Genomic DNA, 25,520 nt, shown 5'->3' with positions numbered 1-25,520 from the left:
GCAAGGGCCACCACCTGGTGGCGTAGGTCGTCGATAGCCGGAACGTAGATGCGCTTGCCGTGGAGAAGGAAACCGTCCGCGGCTGCCCACGGCGCGTCCAGGGAGGCGACAGCCAGCTGCTGCAGTAGGTCACGGGTGACCGGATCGGTCGCAGTGGCCCTTCGGATGTCGTTGAAGAGGTCGAAGGAGGGCCCTGACAGGGCGCACAACGCCGCAGCCTCCTCGTCGCGGCGGGATAGTGCGTCGGCGGCCGAGTTGAGCCGCCCGGGGCGGTACTCGACGGTGAAGTCGAACCCGAACAGCTTGCTGATCCACTGGTGTTGGGGCACAGTGGACAGCCGCTGGTCTAGGAGGAACTTCAAGCTGTAGTGGTCGGTGCGGACGAGGAAACGGCGCCCCCACAGGTACGGGCGCCAGTGTCGGACTGCTTGCACCAGCCCAAAGAGCTCGCGCTCGTACGCCGCCAATTTGATATGGCGGGCGGTGAATGGTCGGCTGAAGAAGGCCAGGGGGCCGGCCCCCTGGTGTAGAACGGCGCCAAAGCCGGCGCCGGAGGCGTCGCAGTCGACCACGAACTGGCGTTCGAAGTCAGGCATCTGGAGAACCGACGCCGCAGATAGCGCCCGCTTCAGGGCAGCAAAGGCCTCGTCCGCCTCTGCTGTCCAGACGAACGCCTCCTTCTGTAGGAGACGCGTGAGGGGCGCCGCAATGGAGCCGAAGTCGCGGATGAACTTCCGGTAGTAGCCGGTGAGCCCCAGGAAGCCGCGCACACCGCGTGGAGAGCATGGCGTCAGCGAAGAGGCGACTGCGGTCACCTTGTCGCTGTCTATAGCGACGCCATCGGCGGAGATGACGTGGCCAAGGTATGCGACGGAGAGGGCCCCGAAGGAGCACTTCGACCTCTTGAGGAAGAGACCGTGTGCTCGCAGGGCGGTGAAGACAAGGCCCATCTGCTGGAGATGCTCGGACCACGACGAGCTGTAAATGAGAATGTCGTCGAAGAAAACCAGCACAAACCTGCGGAGAAAGGGGCGGAGCACATCGTTCATCAATGCCTGGAATGTCGCCGGGGCGTTGGAGAGCCCAAACGACATCACCAGGAACTCGAAGTGGCCGTGGTGGGTGCGGAAGGCGGTCTTCTCGACGTTCGCCGGGTGCATTCGCACCTGGCGGTACCCGGAGCGGAGGTCGAGCTTGGTGAAGTACTTCGCCCCATGTAGCTCGTCGAGGAGCTCATCAACCACTGGGATCGGGAACTTATCCTTGGACGTGCGGTCGTTCAGCGCGCGGTAGTCGATGCAGAAACGCCACGACCCGTCCGCCTTCTTGACGAGCAGCACCGGCGCGGAGAACGGAGAAGTACTTGGGCGAATGATGCCCTGATCCAGCATGGCGGCGCATTGCCGCTCGAGCTCGTCCTTCTGCAACTGCGGGTACCGGTACGGTCGCACGGCTGAAAGGTCCTTGTTTGGTTTTGGTAATTGAGTGACAACTTAGGTGGACTAATTGTGTTTATGTGAGATACACAGGTGATTAGTCCATAGGTACAAGTGTGTGAGCAACAGATGCCATGAAGGTGAAAATGGCTTGAAGATGTTGCAAGCTCACACATGTGATGATGAAGGAGCTTAAATGCACATGAGACATGACATTGAGTCATGTGATCACGGTGGAGAAGATCAAGACAAGACTTGACTTGATGGACCGGTTGCAAGCGTGAAGGGCAAGTCGAAGGCTTTGGAGTGATGGACCACGTGGCGGTGAAGCTTGAGCAAGACTTGGCATCGATGGACGATGGCAACGGTGAAGAGCAAGTGAAGTCAAGATCGATGAACCAATATGATCACATGATGATATGAAGTGGATCATATCATTGTTGATCGTGTTGGTGCATGTGTTGCATCGATGTTGGAGGAGATGGAATGGAATGCGCAAGGCAAAGGTATAACCTAGGGTATTTCATTTCACCGGTCATAGGTGTGTAGAGAAGTTTATGACCGGGTTTAGGATAGATGGCCGTACTATCAAGAGGAGCAAACTTGTTTGCATATCGGTCATCTAAGTGCCACTTAAGTGATCTAACTTTGCATCGTTGCTAGGGTTGAGTGGCGTGGCAAGTTGAGTGGCTAACCCTTTGAGAAATGATTGTGAAAAGCTAACACACATACACATGGTGGTGTACACTTGGTGGTGTTAGCACATTTACAAAGGAGATGAAGTTGGAGTTGATGTGGATCAACTCGGCGAAAAAACGAAGACGAGAAAGGTCCCACAGAAGTGACCGGACGTTGGTCACGTGGTGACCGGACGCTGGGATCCTGCGTCCGGTCAGTGGTGGCCGAGAGCATGCAGCGTCGGTCTTCGACCGGACGCTGGCACTGGAAGTGACCGGACGCTGGCAGCGTGCGTCCGGTCAGGCTAACGTACGGTGACGCAGAAGCTGGTGAGTGATCGGACGTTGGGCTGTGTCCGATCACATGCGACCGGACGCGTCCAGTCAAGGTCGGTACCTTACTGTAAACGACCGGACGCTGAGGGTCCAGCGTCCGGTCAGTTGAAGCTGCTGCGTCCGGTCAGGTCAAGTGACTGTTGGAATCGGGACACGTGGCCATCTGTGGGCGACCGGACGCTGAGGTCTAGCGTCCGGTCAGTTGAAGCCCTCCATCACACATATACTTGATAGTGATCATTCGATTATGTGAGTGAGCGATTCTAGTGCGATTGCATCGTGAGGTTGCATCGAGTGGCACTAGGTGATCGAGTTGCAAGCCGGTGGTGCTTGTTACTCATGGAGGTTGCCACCTCCTAGACGGCTTGATGGTGGTCTCCATCAAAGCGCGCAAGAAGCTTGTGCGGCGCTCCGGAGAAGTGCTTGTGAGGAGCATTGTGCTCGCCCTGCGGGAGCCGCGAAGAGCAACTCTAGTATAGCGTCATTGAGCTACCCTCACTCAAGGGGTAGGTTTGCGGCGCCCGACGTGCAGGCTTAGAGGGTCATGCTAATTAGCCGCCGAACCACCAAGTGAGCGGTCGACACAACGGGGACTAGCGTGTTGGCAAACACGTGAACCTCGGGAGAAAAATCATCGTGTCAACCTTCTTCTCCCCGTTGGTTTGCATCCCCATTACACAAGCTTGCAATTACTTTTATACATATTAAGCTCGTGTAGTTGCTCTTGTAATTAGATAGCTTGTGTAGCTTGCTAATTACCTTCTTGCTTGTGTAGCATAGAAGTAGCTCTCTTGCGTGGGTAATTTAGTTTTAGTAACCTTGTTAGTCACTTTGCTTAGTTTGTGTAGCTAAGTATTTGCGCTCTCTATTTAGGCATTGGTTGTCTTGTTATTGAACATTGCTAGTTAGCTTTGTGCTTTTGCTTACTAGCATGTGTAGGAGCTCCCTTGTAGCCTAAAGTACTAGTGGCATAGGTTTGTGTAACCTTGCTCCTAGAATTGTTTAGGAGAGCTCTAGCTAGCCCGGCACTTTAGTTGCATAATTAGTATCTTTGCAAGGTGCTAGTGAACATATATAGAGGGGTATAGTCTTGGCTAGACCGATTGTTTAATTCTGCATTTATATCGGTTAGCCGACGCGATTAAGTTTTAAAAAGGACTATTCACCCTCCCTCTAGTCGTCATCTCAACCCATCAAGTGGTATCAGAGCTCGGTCTCTCATTTATGGTCTTCACCGACCCGAGAGGATGGCGCCTAATGGGCTAGATGGTTGTGAGAATCACATTTTCAATGGCACAAACTTTGCACTTTGGAAGAATCACATGCTTAATTATTTTCGTGCAAAGGGACCTAAATTTTGGTGGGTTGTCACTAGTGGTCTCACCCATGTCTTGGATCATAGAACTCTAACCAAATCTCAAAGAGTCCTTTATGAATTTGATGGGCATGCTTGTTGTTTTCTATTGGATGCTTTATATTTTGATTTGATGAAGCAAGTAAACTATAAGGAGACCGCTCGTGAGATATGGGAGTCCATCAAGGAAACCTTCGGTGATTCCTCCACATGGGATGATGGCAAATTCAAGAAGGAGGATGAGCCCAAGAAGGAGACACATGAGTGTGTTGAGCATGACCACAATTTGGTGATTGTGGAAGATTGCTTCACCTCATGGTCAAGTGATGATGATGATGATCGATCCACTACAAGTTCACTTGACAAGGTTGATGATGATGCCACAAGTGTTGCAAGTTATGATGCTACCCCATGCACACTTGATGGTGATAATGATTCATGCTTAAGCCATGATGAAATGATGCCACAAGTGTTGCAAGTTATGATGCTACCCCATGCACACTTGATGGTGATAATGATTCATGCTTAAGCCATGATGAAAATGCTACTACAAGCTCTCCAACTACATCACATTGCTTTATGTCACAAGGTGACACTAAGGTATCTAATGTAAATGTGATTGATCTTGATTCATATGAGGAGCTTCTAGATAGGTATGGTTGCATGATCAAAGCTTTAGAAAAAGAGATGGCTAAAACCGAGAAATTGAAAAATGATAACTCTTTTCTAAAGAACACATGTGAACAACAAAAGCATCAACTTTATATTACTACTTGTTCACATGAGGAGCTAAAATTGGCTCATGAGGAACTAAGTGTTACTCATAATAACTTGGTACAAGACCATGCTTTTCTCAGTATGGAGATTTCAAATGGAAAGACTAAAACTAGTGAGAGCTCATTACATGGGTCAATTGATCAATCACAACCCTTGTGATGTAGGCAAGAAGCATGTATCCATCTTTTGTGATGATTTATTAGATATGCCATGCTCTTCACATATAGATACTTGTTATACTTCTATGTTTTATGAGACTAACCTTTTGAAGGAGAACAATGAGCTCAAAAGTGAAGTGAAGAATTTGAGCAATAAGTTAGAGAGGTGCTAACATTGAGAAAGGAGATGAAGTTATAGCACCTCTTCTTCTTTTATTGCAATAAGTTAGAGAGGTAAGAACACCTTGCAAATGGTTGTCCTAACATTGAGAAGCTCAAGAAGATAAAAGAAGAAGAGAGGCTAAAGCATGTCAAGTGCTTCAAGTGCGGCACTTGGGGTCATCTTACCTCGATGTGCCCAACCAAGAAATTGGTGAAGCAACAAGTGAAGCCTCAACCAAAGCCACAAGTTGAGCAAGAGAAGACACCCCAAGTTCAAATCAAGATCAACCATGAAGATGGTGGTGACTTGATGAAGAAGAAGAAGAAAACAAGAAGGGGTGGAAAGGCAAGGGCATCCAATGCAAACTCAAGATGCCAAGATGATGAGCAAGAATGAAGATGAGAAGAAAAATTATGCTCACATCAAGTGCTTCAAGTGTGGAAGTATGGGACACTTTGCCTCTAAGTGTCCTACCAAGCTTAAGAAGAAGGCTTAAGCAATCCATGAGAGGCAAGGCAATGAGAAGCACCACATGAGCAAGGAAGAAAAGGCTCAATCAAAGAGGAAGTGCTACTCATGCCGGGAAAGGAGACACATGGCACATTCATGTCCCCTAGGTAAAATTTCTAAGCCTATTTTAATTGTTGATAATAATATGCTTAGAAAGGATGGCAATGGTACATCATTGGTTGCAATTGCAAAACATCCCGCTACTCATACTAAGACATTGCCTAAGTATGTTGCTCCTAACTTGAGAGGGCCCAAAGTTGTTTGGGTACCATCAAAAAGTGAATGAATATGTGTAGGTACCATTGGCATTGGAGGCTTGATTCAATTGATTTCATATTGATCATCAAATGTTGAATCAAGATATGAAGCCTAGTGCACATCCTAACCCAATGCTACGATAGTTGAATGAAGTCCAAGTGATACAACATACAAGTGCCATATTCAAGTTGTGGTGATTTATTGGATTATTTGATGGCTTGCAAATATTTGAGTTGAAGCTTGCTAATTGGATGATCATGAGCTAACCAAGGTATATCTCTTGTTGATCATTTCATTTCGGTGCATATGAGTTGATTGAATTGGATAAATATGCAATGTTGCTTGCTATGAGATGTTTGATTGGATAAATTGATTAGTAATTAAGTTTAGATTGATTTGTGTTGGATTAATTCATGAGTTGATTTTTAGAAAAGTGGTTTGAATGGATATATATGTCTTATGGAAGTATTCAAACAAGTTAGTTTCAAGTTTGATTCATATTTGATGAAGTATAGCTCAAGTGTTGAAATCTGTCCCATCTTGCAAAATCTGAGCTAGCTGTGATCTGTGCTTTGAGAGATATGCTTACTTCTTTGGATAGTACAGAATCTGTCAGAAAAGTGACAAGTATTGGATTGATTTAGAGTCACTTTGATTGAAAGGTCCTCAAGTTAGAAACATGTTCATAAGTGATTGGGGTACCTAAGTTTGGTTTTGAGATGATCTAGAAGCATTACAAACAAAGAGTACAAGACCATTTGATTGAGGAGTGTACTTTGCACACTTTTGGTACTCAAATTAGAAGATCAAGATCAAACTCAAAGATGAAGATGAAGTTTAAGTTCTAGATATGATTGGAGATCATTTGGTAGAAAGAAAAGAACTTAAACAAGTAGAAAGAAAAGGACTTAAAGAAGGAATCAAGGTTACCCATCAAGTTAAGTCCATCACTTGGATCAATCAAACATGTTATTTCAAGCGAGTATCAAGAATGGTTCTTGGAGAGAGGTCACTTCTCCCTAGTGTAGGGGCTTGCCGCCTATGAGTAGGTAAACCAAGTGTGGTACTTGGAAGGCTAACATGGAAGTGGTGATCCGAGGGACATTTGAGATGCTTAGTTGAAGCAATCAAAAGGATTGATTAAGAAAAGCAAGCAACACCTAAAAAAGAGTTAATCATGGTATTTCAAGTAGTATTCTCATATTGATGCTCTCATGCAAGCAAAGATCAAAAGATGAAGCAAGTCAACCACAACAAGAAAGTGCACTTGATCATTAGTGGTATTCATTTCATATGGACGAAGAAGGGAATTCAAATTGGTATCTATTGGTCTTCACCAAGTTTATAATTGGACTTCACATTGTAAATTCGAGTAATGACTTGGAATCTATGTGACTATCCTCTACTCCAACATAGCAAACGTATCATTGTAATGTGCATGATCATTTCATCCCTTACTAGTATGCAGTTAGTGCATATAGTACATGTTTCACAGGATCATGCATAACAAATGAAATGTTTAAATTCATAGTCTACCACTATTGCTTGAATGATTAATTGATCTAGTGGTTAGTATATGAATTTGTTCATGAGCTAGTTAACCTAAGTACTTGATTTTAATTTGGATTGCTAACAAGTGACAAGTACAACATTGGCAAGATAACCCTTACATGAGGTGTGAAGAAGCTTGTCATTGGTTCAAACCGGACTTGAAAGCTTAAGAAAATCAATTTAGTTCAAGTCACATAAGAAGCTCATGATAATGATAAGAGTACAAGCATAAGACAACAATTCAAATGGATATCTAATTTGTATATTTCAAGTAGTATCTAGACTTAATTATTTCATCAAGAACTCACAAGTGATGTCTAGATCAACTCACAAGTGATATCCTATAAGTGGTACTCATAAAGATAGCAAATGTTCAAGAAAATGATCAAATTTGAAAATCCAACAAGTGATTCCATACTAGAAAATTCTTTAAAATGATATCACACCTTCAATTGGTATCCTACAATTGGTATCAATCATAAAAACAATGGTTCCACAAGTGATCCTCAACTTTAAGTGATCATAAAATGAAGAATACATCCCTCACCTACAAGAATTTAAGTGTATAAAATGGATGACCCATGCATAAAAATGATAAGATACAAGTAATACTAGTTGCAAATTCTAAATGGTATCTACATGTGGTGTCATTCAAATATTCAAGTAATGTCCATTAAAAATGTAAAATTCAAGTCTCAACCATCTACCCCAAAGTGCATACCTTTGCATCAATAAGAAGCATACCTTTTATGAAAATTGATGACAAAGGAGGAGAAGTTGTACAAAGATATAATGTGAAAGATATATGGGGGAGAAATTGTACCATGGGGAAGAGATTGTACAAGAGATATGACATGGACATGGACAAAGAGAGAGCAACATTGAAGAAAAGAAAAGGATCAAAAGTCTTGGACAAGATAAGCACACAAATAGGGGGAGCAAGCTCATGAACTTTGATTGATTGCATTTGATATATGCATATTCATGTGCTTGCTTGCATTGCATAAGTTCTTAAATTCAATATGCATGCTTGTGTGGTGTATGCTAATTGTAGAACTTGAATGATGATTTGATAACTAGCATGCGTAGGATGATAGCTAGGCACTTGGTATGCTTTACAAGTAATGCTAGTACCTTGCTTTTAATGTTGATCTCATTAGGTATCTAGTGTTTTTATTTTCAAGTGATATCTAGCTAACCATGGTGCTAAGGATGAAATTAAAGGTGCAACTCCGATTGGTATCACGCTTCAAAGGTTCATTCTATATACCTTAGCATCATTCGGTAGTAATTACTCTCCCACAATTTAAATCTATGCATATGTGCAAACTTAAAATTAAATACTCTAGCACATATGTAGGGGGAGCTAATACTACCATTTCGGGTTTGTGATACTTGTCCAAAATCATTTACACATGGTAAAATTGCTTGGGCAAGCAACATGAATCCAAAAGAGCTTAATTTATATATCTTTGTAGAGTTGTCATCAATTACCAAAAAGGAGGAGATTGAAAGGTCTTGTTTGATTTTGGTAATTGAGTGACAACTTAGGTGGACTAATTGTGTTTATGTGAGATACACAGGTCATTAGTCCACAGGTACATGTGTGTGAGCAACAGATGCCATGAAGGTGAAAATGGCTTGGAGATGTTGCAAGCTCACACATGTGATGATGAAGGAGCTTAAATGCACATGAGACATGACATTGAGTCATGTGATCAAGGTGGAGAAGATCAAGACAAGACTTGACTTGATAGACCGGTTGCAAGCGTGAAGGGTAAGTCGAAGGCTTTGGAGTGATGGACCGCGTGGCGGTGAAGCTTGAGCAAGACTTGGCGCCGATGGACGATGGCAACGGTGAAGAGCAAGTGAAGTCAAGATCGATGAACCAATATGATCACATGATGATATGAAGTGGATCATATCATTGTTGATCGTGTTGGTGCATGTGTTGCATCGACGTTGTAGGAGATGGAATGGAATGCGCAAGGTAAACCTAGGGCATTTCATTTCACCGGTCATAGGTGTGTAGAGAAGTTTATGACCGGGTTTAGGATAGATGGCCGTACTATCAAGAGGAGCAAACTTGTTTGCATATCGGTCATCTAAGTGCCACTTGAGTGATCTAACTTTGCATCGTTGCTAGGGTTGAGTGGCGTGGCAAGTTGAGTGGCTAACCCTTTGGGAAATGATTGTGAAAAACTAACACACATACACATGGTGGTGTACACTTGGTGGTGTTAGCACATTTACAAAGGAGATGAAGTTAGAGTTGATGTGGATCAACTCGGCGAAGAAACGGAGACGAGAAAGGTCCCACAGAAGTGACCGGACGCTGGTCACGTGGTGACCGGACGCTGGGATCCTGCGTCCGGTCAGTGGTGGCCGATGTTAAGTGTATGGTTAAGGCTCTATCTATAGGCCTATCTATAGGCCCACTCTATTAGGCCTATCTATAGGCCCACTCTATAATTAGCCATGCGGCTCTCTATATATGGTCCCCTTCACCTCTGGAGCATCTGTACTCTGTGATCCCAAAGGTTCGTAACATGGTACCAGAGCTATGGGATTAGGGTTAGGATTAGATTAGTCTGACCCTCGATCCATTTTTTTTCCTTGGGATCCTCTCCTCTTCGAGCGGCCCGTCGCTGTGCCCTCTCGTCGCCTGTCTTCCCGCGTGGACAGCCCGTCGCCGTCTCATCGCGCGTCTTCGCGTGGCCCGTCGCCGTGCCCCTTCGCCCGACGGCCCGTTGCCGTCTCATCGCCCGCCCGAGGCTTCTGTCCGCATGTCCACATCACTCGCGACTTGGATCGCGACTCCTCTCCGTCGCGGCTCGTGAGTTGCATCGCGGATCATCCGTCGCGGGGCACGTCGCTCGCGACTCGTCTCCGTTGCGGGGATCGTCGTCTGCTGCTTCCGCTCGTCGCTGCTCATCGCCTCTTCAACCTCTTCAATCTCCGGCTTCTCTGTTCTGCCCGCCTGTTGTTGGAACAGAGTAGAGGAGGTCCTGATCGTCATCTGCTTCCGCTCGTCGCTGCTCCACGCCTCTTCAGTCTCCAACTTCCCTGCTCTGCCCGCCTGTTGGGAGCAGAGCAGAGGAGGTCTTGCACATTCAGCAAATAGAGGGGGTCGTCTGCTTCTTATACCACAGTGGTAATAGATCGCTGCCTCCCTCCTTAGCAGTTGTTTCCATCATGTCTCAGTCTCAGCTCAACGCAATTGTCATCCGTATCACTTTAGAGGGTCCAAATTATCCTGAATGGGCCTTCTGTGTAGAAACTGCTTTAAGGGGTCATGGTTTACTACATCATTTAACTGACAATGCCCCTAAGCCTAAGGAGGATGGTAGTAATGCTACTGCAGTAAAGGATTAGGGTATCAATGATGGCAAAGTGATGGCTGCTATGGTTAATAGTACTAAACAATCCTTGATTATGAGTCTAAGTTCAAAACTGCTAAGGCCATATGGGAAAATCTAAAGCAGCGCTATGTACAGGACAGTGGGGCTCTTTTACATAGTCTTATGCAGCAAACTCATGTCATAGAGCAGAATGATATGTCCATTGATGAGTACTATTCTGCATTTGATCGATTGATGGGATCATTGACTTCCATGGTACCTGAATGTTCAGCTGATTCTTGTCCAGCACATAAATTTATTGAAAAGTTTTTCACTTACAGATTTGTCATGGGAGTTCGAGCTGAGTATGATTCCATCCGTACACGGTTGCTTCACAGTTCTTCTGATCTCACTATGGCAAATGCTTTGTCAGATTTGCTTGCAGAAGAAACTCGTCTCAAGTCCCTGTCCTCTAATGTGTCTCATGGTGTGTTGGCAGCTTCTCGGAGGACTAGTGCACCCAATAGTACCTCTGCCGAACCTTGTAAGCATTGTGGCAGGACTGGTCATCTTTCAGAAAATTGTTTCTCTCATCATCCAGAGAAGTTGGCTGAGTATCGTGCACGGCGTGCTGCTCATGGTGGTTGTGGTCGTGGTCGTGGTACTGGTTCCACTCCAAGAGGCTCAGTTTCAGTGGCTACTTCCTCGACTGTTAGTGCTCCCTCGGCTTGGGTGCTTGATTCAGGCGCTTCTTTTCATGTGACCTCTGATCAGTCCCAGCTGGTTGCCTGCAAGCCGGTCCCTGATGGTGCTTCTGTTCAGACAGCTGATGGTACATATTGTCATATCACTCATCAGGGTTCACTTTGCAATAATCACTTTTCTGTACCCAATGTTTCCTTTGTACCTCAGTTGTCTATGAATCTTCTGTCGGTTGGTCAAATTACCGACCAGAATTGCTTTGTTGGTTTTGATGACTCATCTTGTTTTATTCAGGACCGTCGCAGCGGGAAAGTGATTGGGACTGGCCATCGCCGTAAAGGTGCTTCTAGCCTCTATGTTATGAACACTCTACGTCTTCCTTCGTCCGTTCCATCTACAGCTCATGTCTCATCCGCTGCATCGTCTTCAGCCTCTTCATTTGCCAAGTGGCATCATCGCCTTGGTCATCTTTCCGGGTCTCGTTTGTCGTCCATGATAAATAAAGGTTGTTTAGATCATACCTCTATTGAGTCTAGCTTTCATTGTAAGGGTTGTAAGCTTGGCAAACAAATACAACTTCCTTACCCTTCTAGTGTTTCTCGTTCTGCTAGACCTTTTGATATTATTCATACTAATGCATGGGGTCCTGCACCTTTTGCTACAAAAGGTGGCCATAAATACTATGTCATTTTTATTGATGATTATTCTCGCTATACATGGATTTATTTCATGAAACATCGTTCACAATTGTGTTCCATTTATCAGTCTTTTGTTCGAATGGTTCACACACAATTTTCAGCTCCCATTAAAGTTCTTCGTTCAGACTCTGGGGGTGAGTACTTGTCTGCTGTCTTTCGCCAATTTCTATCGTCTGAGGGTACACTTGCTCAGCTCTCTTGTCCAGGTGCTCATGCTCAGAATGGTGTTGCTGAACGAAAACATCGCCATCTCATAGAGACAGCTCGCACACTTTTGATTTCATCATTTGTCCCTTCTCATTTTTGGGGAGAAGCTGTTTCCACTGCTGTCTATCTCATCAATAGGCAACCTTTATCCAAATTGTCTGATCATTGTCCTGGTGAAGTACTTTTTGGTACTCCTCTTAGCTATGATCATCTTCGAGTTTTTGGATGCACTTGCTATGTTCTGCTTGCACCTCGTGAGCGCACAAAATTGACTGCACAATCTGTTGAATGTGTTTTTCTAGGGTATAGTCCTGAGCATAAAGGTTATCGATGTTATGACCCTTCTTCCCGTCGCATACGCATCTCTCGTGATGTTACCTTTGATGAGGATCGCCCCTTCTTTTATAACCCTTCCACTAACCCTTCATATTCTCCCACAGAGTCCACCTCTTTTTTGAGCCTTCCTCCAAATTCATCCACCGATGATGCATCTGCACCATCTGATCCTCCTATTTCCATCACACCACCTTTACCTCCTACAACATCCTCGTCTCCATCTCAATCTTTTTCAAAACCACCTATTACACGTGTCTACAGCCGTCGTCCCTCCTAGCTTCCGTCTAGTTCTCCCACCATGGCTAGTCCAGATGAGCCCGCTGCTGATGCTTCTAATAATAACATTGATGATTCACATGTTGATGAGTTACAGGTTGCTCCACGATATAATCTTCGAGACCGCAGTACCATTCATCCTGAAGAGAAGTACGGTTTTCCCCAAGTGCATGCTGTTGTTGATGAGCCATCCACTTATCAGGAAGCTTCTCAAATTCTGGAATGGCAGCTAGCTATGTCTGAGGAACTTGCCGCCCTTGATCGTCAAGGCACTTGGGATCTTGTTCCATTGCCATCGCACACAGTACCTATTACATCTAAGTGGGTATTCAAAGTGAAGACCAAGTCAGATGGCTCTATAGAGAGATATAAGGCCCGTCTTGTTGCCAGAGGTTTTCAACAAACTCAGGGTCTAGATTATGATGAGACTTTTGCACCTGTTGCTCATATGACGACAGTTCGTACATTAATTGCAGTTGCAGCAGCTTCTTCTTGGTCCATATCTCAAATGGATGTCAAGAATGCCTTTCTTCATGGTGATTTGATTGAAGAAGTTTATATGCAACCGCCCCCGGGTGTTGTTGCTCCTCCAGGATATGTCTGTCGTCTTCGCCGTGCTTTATATGGCCTTAAACAGGCTCCTCGTGCTTGGCATGAGCGTTTTGTCTCAGTGATACGGGCTGTTGGCTTTTCAGCTAGTGATCATGATCCGGCTTTATTTGTTCATTTGTCACCACGTGGCCGTACGTTGCTTCTTCTCTATGTTGATGATATGCTGATTACGGGTGATGATAAGGATCACATTTCCCATGTGAAGCAACAACTCAGTGCTGAATTTCAGATGTCTGATTTGGGTCCTCTCAGTTATTTCTTAGGCATTGAGGTCAAGCAATCTACTCTGGGCTATCATCTTTCTCAGTCTAAGTACATACAAGATCTTATTGCTCGTTCAGGCATCACTGATAGTCGAACTGCTGCCACACCCATGGATCTTCACTTGCAGCTTCGTCCCACTGATGGGGTACCTCTTAAGGATCCCTCTCGATATCGACACATTGTGGGCAGCCTTGTTTACCTCACTGTCACTAGGCTGGATATTGCTCATGCAGTCCATATTTTGAGTCAATTTGTTTGTGCCCCAACTTCTGTTCATTTTGGACATTTACTTCGCGTGCTACGCTACCTATGGGGGACATCATCTCAAAGTTTACTCTATGCGCATGATAGTCCGCTTTAGCTTCATGCTTACTCGGATTCCACTTGGGCGAGTGACCCAACAGATCGATGTTCCATCACTGGATATTGCATTCTTCTTGGCTCTTCTCCTATTGCATGGAAGTCCAAGAAGCAAGCAGCTGTATCTCGCTCTAGTACAGAGGCTAAACTTCGAGCCCTTGCCACTACTACTGCAGAGATTGTATGGCTTCGATGGTTGTTGGCTGATTTAGGCATCGCTTGTGATGTTGCCACACCTCTTCTATGTGATAATACAGGAGCCATACAAATTGTTAATGATCCTGTGAAGCATGAACTCACAAAGCATATTGGTGTGGATGCTTTCTTTACTCGGTCTCATTGTCATCAGAAGACAATTTCTCTCCAGTATGTGCCTTCAGAGTTGCAATTGGCTGACTTCTTCACTAAAGCACAAACTCGGAAGCAGCATCGGCTTCACTTGATCAAACTCAATGCTTCAGATCCTCCACTTCCACCTTGAGTTTGAAGGGGGGTGTTAAGTGTATGGTTAAGGCTCTATCTATAGGCCTATCTATAGGTCCACTCTATTAGGCCTATCTATAGGCCCACTCTATAATTAGCCATGCGGCTCTCTATATATGGTCCCCTTCACCTCTGGAGCATCTGTACTTTGTGATCCCAAAGGTTCGTAACAGCCGAGAGCATGCAGCGTCGGTCTTCGACCGGACGCTGGTACTGGAAGTGACCGGACATTGGCAGGGTGCGTCCGGTCAGGCTGACGTACGGTGACGCAGAAGCTGGTGAGTGACCGGACGCTGGGCTGCGTCCGATCACATGCGACCGGACGCGTCTGGTCAAGGTCGGTACCTTACTGTAAACGACCGGACGCTGAGGGTCCAGCGTCCGGTCAACACGACCGGAGCGTCCGGTCAGCCCGACTTTTGCCCAGTGAAGGGGTAACGGCTAGTTTAGCCATTGGGGCTATAAATAGAAGTGGCCTTCGGCCATGGCTGGTGTTGAGCACCTAAGGGGACTTAGTGTCCATGCTTGTGAGTGCTTGGGAGCCCTCCATCACACATATACTTGATAGTGATCATTCGATTATGTGAGTGAGCGATTCTAGTGCGATTGCATCGTGAGGTTGCATCGAGTGGCACTAGGTGATCGAGTTGCAAGCCGGTGGTGCTTGTTACTCTTGGAGGTTGCCACCTCCTAGACGGCTTGGTGGTGGTCTCCGTCGAAGCGCGCAAGAAGCTTGTGCGGCGCTCCGGAGAAGTGCTTGTGAGGGGCATTGTGCTCGCCCCGCGGGAGCCGCGAAAAGCAACTCTAGTATAGCGTCATTGAGCTACCCTCACTCAAGGGGTAGGTTCTTGCGGCGCCCGACGTGCGGGCTTAGCGGGTGATGCTAATTAGCCGCCGAACCACCAAGTGAGCGGTTGACACAACGGGGACTAGCATGTTGGCAAACACGTGAATCTCGGGAGAAAAATCATCATGTCAACCTTCTTCTTCCTGTTGGTTTGCATCCCCATTACACAAGCTTGCAATTACTTTTATACATATTAAGCTTGTGTAGTTGCTCTTGTAATTAGATAGCTTGTGTAGCTTGCTAATTACCTTCTTGCTTGTGTAGCATAGAAGTAGCTCCCTTGCGTGGCTAATTTGGTTTTAGTAACCTTGTTAGTCACTTTGCTTAGTTTGTGTAGCTAAGTATTTGCGCTCTCTAATTAGGCATTGGTTGCCTTGTTATTGAGCATTGCTAGTTAGCTTTGTGCTTTTGCTTACTAGCATATGTAGGAGCTCCCTTGTAGCCTAAAGTACTAGTGGCATAGGTTTGTGTAACCTTGCTCCTAGAATTGTTTAGGAGAGCTCTAGCTAGCCCGGCACTTTAGTTGCATAATTAGTATCTTTGCAAGGTGCTAGTGAACATATATAGAGGGGTATAGTCTTGGCTAGACCGATTGTTTAATTCCGCATTTATATCGGTTAGCCGACGCGATTAAGTTTTAAAAAGGACTATTCACCCCCCCCTCTAGTCGCCATCTCGACCCTTCAACGGCAACCGGTGCGGTCCCCTGCAGGAGGTGGATGCGGTGGTCGTAGGGACGAGCTGGAGGGAGGCCCCGTGGTGTGTTGAAGACGGCGCTGTGCTGGAGTAGAAGCGCGTCCAGCAGCGGCTGTCGCGGGTCCGTGGCGACCGTGGCCAACGAGCGCTGCTGGGAGGGCGCGCCCGGGGCACCCACACACTGCCACGTGACGCGGCGGCCATCCCGCTGGAAGGACACGGTGAGCCCCTCGAAGTCCCAGGTGAGGGGGCCCAACGCGCCGAGGAAATCGACGCCCAGGATGAAGTCGAAACAGCCTAGCGCGAGTCCGACGCAGGTGATGGAGAAGGGCGCCCCGCTGATGACGACGGGAACGTCTCGGGCGATCCCCTCGCACGACACGCGCTTGCCGCTGGCGACCGTGACTCGGAGCTGGTCGCCCCCCTGTGGAGCAAGCCCCAGGCGGCGCATGGCCGCGCCCTGGAGGAAGGTGTGGGTGGAGCCGGTGTCCAACAAGGCGAGGAGGCGCTCGCCCTTGATCGTAACCGGAAGGAGCATTGTGTGGTAGGTCCGGATCCGTGCAAAAGCGTGCATGGAGACCACGAGCGTGAGCGTGGGCGGCCCCGTCGACGGCCTGCTCCTCGGGCAAAACCGCGTCCGCGGCGTCCCCCGCTGGCACCCCGTCGTCGTCGACGAAGTCGTCCGCCTCCAGGTAGAACAGGCGGGGGCACACATGCCCACGCACATACTGCTCGTCACAGTTGTAACAGAGGCCTTGGCGACGGCGCTCTTGCATCTCGGCCGGCGAAAGGCGGCGGAACGGCCTCGCCGGGGCCGCGGCGCCCGGGCCCGGTGCGCCCGCTGCTGCTGGTGCCGCGGCCGCCCCCTGAGGACATGGAGGAAGGCCCGGCCGTGGCGGTGGACGAGCGCCGCGCTGCTGTGGTAGGGCGGCCGTGGCCGTGGCGTGGCTCTCAAAGGCGCGGGCCAGGAACATCGCCGTCTGGAGGTCGGGCGTAGCGCGCATCGCGACGTCAACTCGAATATGTTCCGGGAGACCGCCGACGAAGAGCTCCGCCTTCTGGCGCGTAGAGATGTCCCTGGAGTGCGCGAGTATCGTCTGGAAACGGTCCGCAAACTCCTGGACCGTGGAGTGAAACGGCAGGCGACCCAACTCGGCCAACCGCGAATCATAGATGGATGGCCCGAAGCGAAGGCGGAACAGCTCCTTGAAGCGCTCCCAGGAAGGCATGCCCTCATCCAGCAGGAGGGCGTAGTACCACGTTTGAGCGGCGCCGGTGAGGTGGTACGCGGCCATCCACGTCCGCTGCGCCGCCGGGGTGCGCTGGCCCCAGAAAAACTGCTCACAGTGTGTGAGCCAGTTCAGCGGATCGGCAGAGCCGTCATATGTCGTGAAGTCGAGCTTGTAGCCCTTGGGCTGGAAGTCGGCCGATCCGAACGCCGCGGGCGCGGCCGCCGTGCCGGACTCTGGGGGCACGGTGTGCGCCGGCCAGAGGCTGGAGCTGTGGAAGAGCGACCCGTCGACGCCGCCGTAGAGGGTGCCCAACGCCGGAACGCCCCCATAGCCAAGGCCCGAGGTGATGTCGGGCGCCGGGATCGAAGTGCGCGCCGGCGCGGTGGAGTAGATCGGGGTCGAGGACGCCGTGAGCCATGGCGGCAATGGGGATGGCTAGTGGGGAAATTGTATCTGCTGGATCGGCACACCACCGGGGGGAACCGACGGCGCCGGCGTTGTGGTGGACGCCGTGTCGTCGGGTGGCATCCCGTAGGGGTACAGGGCGGCCGAAGATTGGGGCGGCGGCGGAGGCAGGTGCTGCTGCGTGGGCGGCGGCGGTGGGTTCGGCTGCGGTCCTTGCGGTCCCAAAAGAAACGCATGAATCCCGGCCACCATCTTGCCGAGGTCGAGCACCGCTGCCGTCAATTATGCGTTCGACATGACGCCAATGGCGGAGGAAGACGCCCCCGCGGCCATCGGCAGCGAGGTCTCAGGAACGAGCGGCAGGGTTCCCGCGGGCAGAACCAGCTGGGACATCTGCGGAACAGGCAGCTGCGCGGAGGCGTTGGTGGCCCGCGGCGGAGTGGTGGAGGTGGGCAGCGAGGTCGACATCGGAACCGAAAACGCTGATACCAGGTTGATAGGCAACGGTCCTCTGTGTCTCGTCGATCGGAGGTTGTAGCTGTGGAAGATTGGAGGGCGAGGTTTGAACGTCGCGCGGCAGCGGCGGGGCGCCGTGGTCACGCGAGTTCAGGCGAGCAGGAAGAGGCGGCTAGGGTTTAGGCGAGCAGGAAGAGGCGGCTAGGGTTTAGGTCTCCCGGCTCCCTTCAGGAAGCCGGAAACAATCTGTTTCTACTTGATCTCCAATAATCCTGATTACAAGTATTTATGCTAATGAATAATCCTTTTGCTAATTAACCCCTTGGCTATTTGCTAATAATATAAATCACGAAATAAATACTATGGCTTATTAGCCACTACTTGGTGGCCGGCGCCTGAAGTACTGCAGGCCGGTCATAACAATTGTTTTCTCTGTTGTTCCATTGCAATGCAAGAGCAATTTTGCTAGTATGTAAATAAATAAAGATTTTTCAAAACAACTGCAGTCATTGAATGTGGATGAAAAATGGGAAGGAGCTTCATTTGGGTCAATTCTTAGAAGGAACAAGCTTCAGGATGCTACTCTCGATGAAAATATTCTTCGTATGGTCTTTGTACTGAATTCAACCCACTCCAGTGTCAAACAAATACAGTATTGTTCCATCATTCTACAGGTAACTTAAATGGCGTGCTTGCTCCTTGATAACATCTACAACAGTATGTTCTTAGGCTTGCTGGTTCGGACATTGTTAACTAGTGCAATATCGCAACTCTAATAAAGATATGATGTCACAGCCTGTTGATCTTAAGATTGATGAGGAAACATTAATGAAGCTAGTACCATTTTGGAGAGCATCCCTTGCACCTTCAGGCACGGCGAGTACACAATTTTATTTTAGACATTTTGAAGTACATCCAATTAAGGTTCCTTGCTCTCGTTTTGTTTCACATCTGTAATTATTTCGTAGTGTTAATTTTGAAATAGAAGGGCGGGCCTGGTGCAAGCGGTAGAGTCTTACCGCCTATGACTGGAAGGTCCCGGGTTCGAGTCGCGGTCTCCTCGCATTGCACAGGCGAGGGTAAGGCTCGCCACTGACACCCTTCCCCAGACCCCGCACAGAGCGGGAGCTCTCTGTACTGGGTACGCCCTTTTTGTTAATTTTGAAATACTGATTGGTTTTTTTTTTCATGAAATGCAATGGTATAAAGATCATAGCAAGCTTTCGGCCTGGTGGCCAACGCACAACGTATAGTTCTGCTCAAGAGGCTCTGAGAGCACTACTTCATAGTGTTATAAAGGTATGTTTTAAAGCGTATTTCATCTGTTGTTAAAGTGGACACTTTTTTTTATCATTAAAGGACCTCTTTCGTCACTTCACATCACAGTTTCATCTCTTACCTCTTCATTTTCAGGTGCCTGAAATTAGCAACTCAGTTGTGGAGCTCAATGGGGTTCTCCTAAATCATGCTTTAGTTACATTTCGTGAGCTACTTCTAAAATGCGCTCAGCATTATTCATGGTATGATACATCTTTCCCATTTATTACATTGTCATCTGGTGAATCTTGATATCCCAAACTAATGAATGACATTCGAGTAATTGATAGGTATGTATTGAGGGCAGTCTATGTAACAAAGGGAAGCTTGTTGCTTCCTCCATCGTTTGCCTCAATTTTTGATGACTCTGCTTCATCTGTTCTTGATGTTTTCTTCGACCCTTCTGATGGATCGCTCAACGTCCCTGGGCTTACCATAGGTAAACAATGAAAATATGTTCAGATATTTGTAGGAATGCTCCATGGTCATTGACTGTTGGAAAATTACTTGATTGGAGCTCTGGCCTTGTAGTTTGGAAGATGCTCACTGTGATAATTGAACAATAATCAATAGCGTGTTTATTGATGCTGTGTTATTTGAATTACTGTATTATGGTTTTGCATAATGGGTTATCGGATTGCATCTAAAAATATGGACTGATTTTCCTCTGTTATAGTTTGAACCGTTTGCTTTACTTATTTCTGGATTATGCAGGCATGTTTAAATTTATAAGCAAGAACATGAAGTCGGGTGGTTTTTCTGGAACAAAACGGTACCTTGGTGATCTTGGGAAAACTGTGAGCTTCCAAATCTTACTATCAACATTTTCTTCCAAGGGGTCAATGTAATGTTGGGTCTTCTGCAGGTTAAAACTGCAAGTTCGAATGCTCTCTTTGCTGCCATCACAGAAATTTCAGATAGTGTTGTGAGAGGAGCAGAAACAAATGGTTTGAATGGCATGGTATTACTCCTTTTCTACATGATGAACTCCTGTTGCGCCATCTGCGAAATGAACCTGTAAGTTCGACCGTTGCGCCATCTGCGAAATGAACCTGTAAGTTCTGTTTTCACATGGAAGTTATGCGCTGGTAACTTAACTAAGGTGCTTCCTGTTGTGAGAGAGTAATCGATCTTATAACTGCCTGCAGGAATGGAGGATTGCACCGACGGTGCTCACCCTGTGCAAGCACCTTTTTGTGAGCTTCGCTGTGCGCGTGCTGCACCGGGAAGCCAGCAAGGCCATCGCTGGAGTCATGTCGAGAGTGAAGAAACCGACTATAGACGAGGGCGAAGGCGACTCGTCGTCATCCGCTGGAGTCCTGTGTAAGCGGAACAGGCTGTGGACTGTTGGGAGGTTTGCGGCCTCAGGCATGGTCGCCTATGTAGATGGTCGGCTGTGCCGGCACATACCCAACCCCATAGCCCGGAGGATCGTGAGCGGGTTTCTACTGAGCTTCATCGAAAACAGGGGCAACGAATAGGCGGGCACGGCACAAAAGGCCTCGTCTTCTGTCACCTGCAAATAAGTCATACCATGGAACAGAGGTGTGGTAGTGCTCGTGACCGCTCACTGCAGAGTTGTACAGCAAGTTTGGTGTACAGAAACACTGGCCATGTTCGCAGCCGTGCTTATCAACTATGATACAGTATTTTTTTCTCACAACAAAATAGAATCAGCCGGCTTATAAGCCACAAAAACGATCAAGCGAACTGGGAGTTGTACAGCAAGTGTGGCTATGAAAAACGTTCCAAGCGTCCGGCGCCTTCACGTGCAGTGACTCTCTCCGTCAGTTTCTTGCATGCTCTGCCGTCAAGTTCCAGTTCTCCCCAGTGGCAACTGCCTTGCAAATCGACGTAGCTTCCGTCGGGCGCCGTCAACGTGGCCTAAACGTTCTGCAGCTTCATGAATGTGGAAATCATGTTTGCACCTAAGCTGCCATACAAACACGAAAATTAATCCATGCTCCTTGACTTCATGTTCTTTTCCTACCTTACCGGGAGAGGAACTCTTGATTTATTTAACCATCTTATCTTACTATTACTAAATAGAGATTCTAATAAAGCCCATGTTAATTCTCACAAGGTGCGCTAGAAAAAATGAATCCTAAACTTTCTCATAAAATTCAGAAGGATCTAGTCATTAATTAGTACTCCCTTCATTCTAAACTATAATACATTTTGGCTTTTCTACATTTATAGTTTTTCTACGCATTTAGATATATACAATATACAATGTAAAAACAATGTATTTAAAACCAAAATGTCTTATATTTTGGAACAAAAGGAATACATTATACTCTCTCCGTTCTAAATTATAAATCATTTTAACATTTTTTGGTTGATCTATTTTGCTATGTATCTAGACATATATTATTTATATATATAGATAGATACATAGTAAAATAGATGTAAAAAAAATCAAAGCGACTTATAATTTGAAACGGAGAGAGTAATCAATAATGTCTTATATAAACTATCGGCATGTGAGCTCGTTATAGATTGTTTAGGCATTTAAATAGTGGCACTATGCGCGCCACTACACGAGCCGGTGCGGCTTATAGGTCTAATTAAATCCAATATTCTAGTCGGATGGGTGAGAAATATAGTGCGCGTACGCGATGCGGCGAGACTCCATGTCAAGAGCGGTCATTTCCAGTCATCTCGACAGTAAAGAGTGGCAGACTCGTAGTAGTGCCTGCGCACCTACCTATCTGTTGAATGCAGCGTTGAACGACTTTTTTTTTTTTGACGCACCATGCGCATGGCATGTCCTGCTGCTGTACATTCACATTGTCAGAGTTAAAGCTATACTTACCGCTTTATTATTTATCGATTTCTCTCTAATTACGTTTCGTTGTCATGGTTGCAAGTAGCTATTTAGTGTGTATATATTAGCCAGGGCCGTGTGCTTCATACCCACCCCCATTAAGTCCCAAATCCGGGCCCCAGTTTCAAAAAAAAAAAAACGGGCCCCCTTTCATCATTCGTATCACCCACACCCACCTGACCACCTCTTCTCTCCTTCACTCTTCGACGACTAGTCGGCGATAAGCTGAGTAGCCGACAGCGGTCGCCACCCAAATAATTAAACCGCTGCAGAAAAGACTAGCATATTGAAAACACTATCGTGAGTCGTGGTCGTGGCTACCAGAAGGCATGGGACATTTTTTCACACTCGTGTGCTTCACGTTTTTTAATAAAGAAATGATTTTATTAAGTTGATATAATGACCATGAATTTACTTTTTTGATCTCTATATAAAAACACACAGTCTAAATAGAACAAGACAAGAAAGCCTAGCACTCTAATAATAAGTATCAATTCTAAGACTAGATTGTGACCTAAGTGTCTAACCAGGGGGAAAACACGTCCGCGTCAATTATTGTAACGATTCGGCTACAACCAAAGCTTGAGAAGTGAAGTATGCCTATCGAGGATGATATAAGAGAAATCAATGTGCCAAGTATGGTACCACAACACTCGTGTCCTTCATGGAATCATCACTCATCATTAGTGAGCTACCTTTTGATGGTATATTATATATAATCTGTTTGGTTCAGTTGTGAGCCATGTATGTTATATGCTGTGGAAAACTGTAAACTATTTGGTTCAAACAACTATAAAACCTAGCTCATATCTCTATCGCCCTTGAAACAACCGTAAATAAAACACTACTGCACATAGAAAATTTACCTATTCCTTTGACTACTGATATAGAAAAACCAACATAAAATAAAATTTTGATTCAACTGTTAGTTTGAAAGAGACTAATACATTTTAACTAAAATATTATGACATGTCTATATTGATGTATAATTGCAAGCACTACCGCACATGGATGAAACAAATTAATATTTTGAGCCATAGAGGAGGACCTCCCTAGTCTTTGAGATGTACTCCCTCCATCCCAGAAATAAGTTTGTTTTGGAATGATTTATAGGATACCAAGGAGTGATTAATTAGATGCTATTTCCCGTGTTTTCCCTTATTAAATAGACTTAGACTCCTGGGCATCCATTAGACGAATATCCACCTCTCTTCTACCGGCTACCGAGGCGCACTAGCTGGTGCGGGTTCGACCTCTGGCTCTATTTTTGCATGGCGCTCATGTGGGCGTACTCGTTGCATGCAGCGGTCCCCACTCCCCAGCGGTTTTTCAGCTGCATGCAGCGCTCGCCAGCGGCTTTCCGGGTGTTAATGACTGCATGCGCCGGAAACGAGAGGCCGTTAATCATGCGCTCGAAACCAAGAGTACGCAGGGGCAAACTAGTCTCGTGTCACGGTGCTACAGCTAAAACGAATTCCTTTGTGAGAACTCTCCAAACCTTCAGAAAGAACTTTTTTAAGGGACGGAGGGAGTAGTGATCATTAGGCTAAAATATAACTTGAGGTTACCACAGCCTCTTCTATAATCTCACACTCACTCTTGCCTTTACCTTCTTGCTTGGGTCTCGCACGTACTCCCTCCTTCGGTCACTCCCACTCACCAGGCGCCAATCAACCCTAGCGGGGGCGTGGTGGCCCAACCTGGACAAAGTGCCTGGGCCCTGGAGGCTGTTCCTAGACTCCAACACTACCGATGTCCGGTGAGGTAACAAGCGAGTGGGTCCTATATGTAAGGTTGAAAACGGACCGGATAGATCCCGTTTCATCCGCAACCGTTTATCGTTTCATCCCGACCGTTTTCGTTTTTCAGGGAAAATACGGAAACGGCACCGAAAACGGGACGAGATGCACCGGGACCAGGATCGAAAACGGGATGAGGGTTTTTCCATCCATATTTACGGAATACCGTTTTTGACCGGGATAATCCTGTATTCATCCCGTTTACAGCTTATATATCCAGGATAACCTGCTGGCATGCATGCTTCGTAAACATGAGGCCTACTGGTTCGGCCCATCTATTTCATCTAACTTCCGTATCCTGTACCCTTTGCTAATTACTAGTAGGAAGCCTGCTACTGCTAGTGTGAACTTTTCCATGCTGTTAGGGTTTTTTTTTAAAGTATTAATTGCTGGTGTGTGGCCGTGGCCCATGTGGCATGCAGCACTTCCGTATAGCGTATAGCACACAGGTAGCAGTACAGGCGCCTAGTATCAGCAGCACACGCACGAACGGTAAGCAGGCTAATGAGCAGATTGGTCCAAGTGATTTATGAGGTGTCTTAAATTATTTATTTATTCACTCTTTTTCAAAGGAATTGTTTATTAACTTTAATATATGTGTGAGAGTTCACGTGGCATGTAATCCGGTCCAAGTTCCCGCTTACCGTGTTTCGAATAAACATCAACTAGTAAATTTATATTTGTTGCGTGTTAGGCTCGGATGGTGTGCTAAAAGGCACAAGGTTTATACTGATTTGGGCAGAATATCCCTACGTCCAGTTTGCTGCTGCTTGTATTATTAGCATTGAAAAAGGTTCGTAGTAGGGGGTACAAACGGTCGAGAGAGGGACATGTCCCAAGTCTCTGATAAAAAGGTCAAAAGGGCGCTGAGAGCCCGGTTGCCGCTCAGCTGTGTGTTATGTGGTGCAAGTAGCTATTAGTGTAGTATATATTAGCCAGGACGTGCTTCGTACCCACCCCATTAGGTCCCAAAAGGCCAACCCTGCCCCCTTCCCGTATCACCCACACCCATCTTCTCGATCTCCTTTTACTCCTGGACGACTACTCGACGACGACAACAGTCGCCACCCAAATAATTAAATCGCTACATAAAAGACTAGCTTATTGAAAAGACTATCGTGAGTTGTGGTCGTGGCTGGCAGAAGAAATGGAACATTCTTTCACACTCGCGTGCTTCACTTTTTTTCATAAAGAAACGATTTTATTAAGTTGATATAATGACCATGAATTTACTTTTGATCACTGTATAAAAACACAATCTAAATACAATAAGATAGGAGAGAGCCTAACATAATATTAACTACTCCCTCCATCCCATAATAAATAAGATTCTAAGGTTCAAAATTTGTCCAAAAATAAATAACATTCTACACAAACATGGAACATATTGTCTCCTAATATGGAAGCTAATCATGGTTGCATGCAAATAATAATTGCTAAAT

The 25,520-nt window shown here is 46.6% G+C and overlaps 1 pseudogene; it reads left to right on the top strand.

Annotated features, from left to right (window-relative positions):
- The window catches only part of LOC136506517 (uncharacterized), a 47,487-nt pseudogene extending 25,975 nt beyond the window's left edge, over nucleotides 1-21,512 (top strand).
- The last annotated feature ends 4,008 nt before the right edge of the window (nucleotides 21,513-25,520 follow it).

This window comes from Miscanthus floridulus, chromosome 15 (assembly GCF_019320115.1).
Source record: "Miscanthus floridulus cultivar M001 chromosome 15, ASM1932011v1, whole genome shotgun sequence".
Taxonomy (NCBI): Eukaryota; Viridiplantae; Streptophyta; class Magnoliopsida; order Poales; family Poaceae; genus Miscanthus; species Miscanthus floridulus.
The sequence above is the reverse complement of the archived record's forward strand: the minus strand, read 5'-3'. Positions and strand labels throughout refer to the sequence as shown.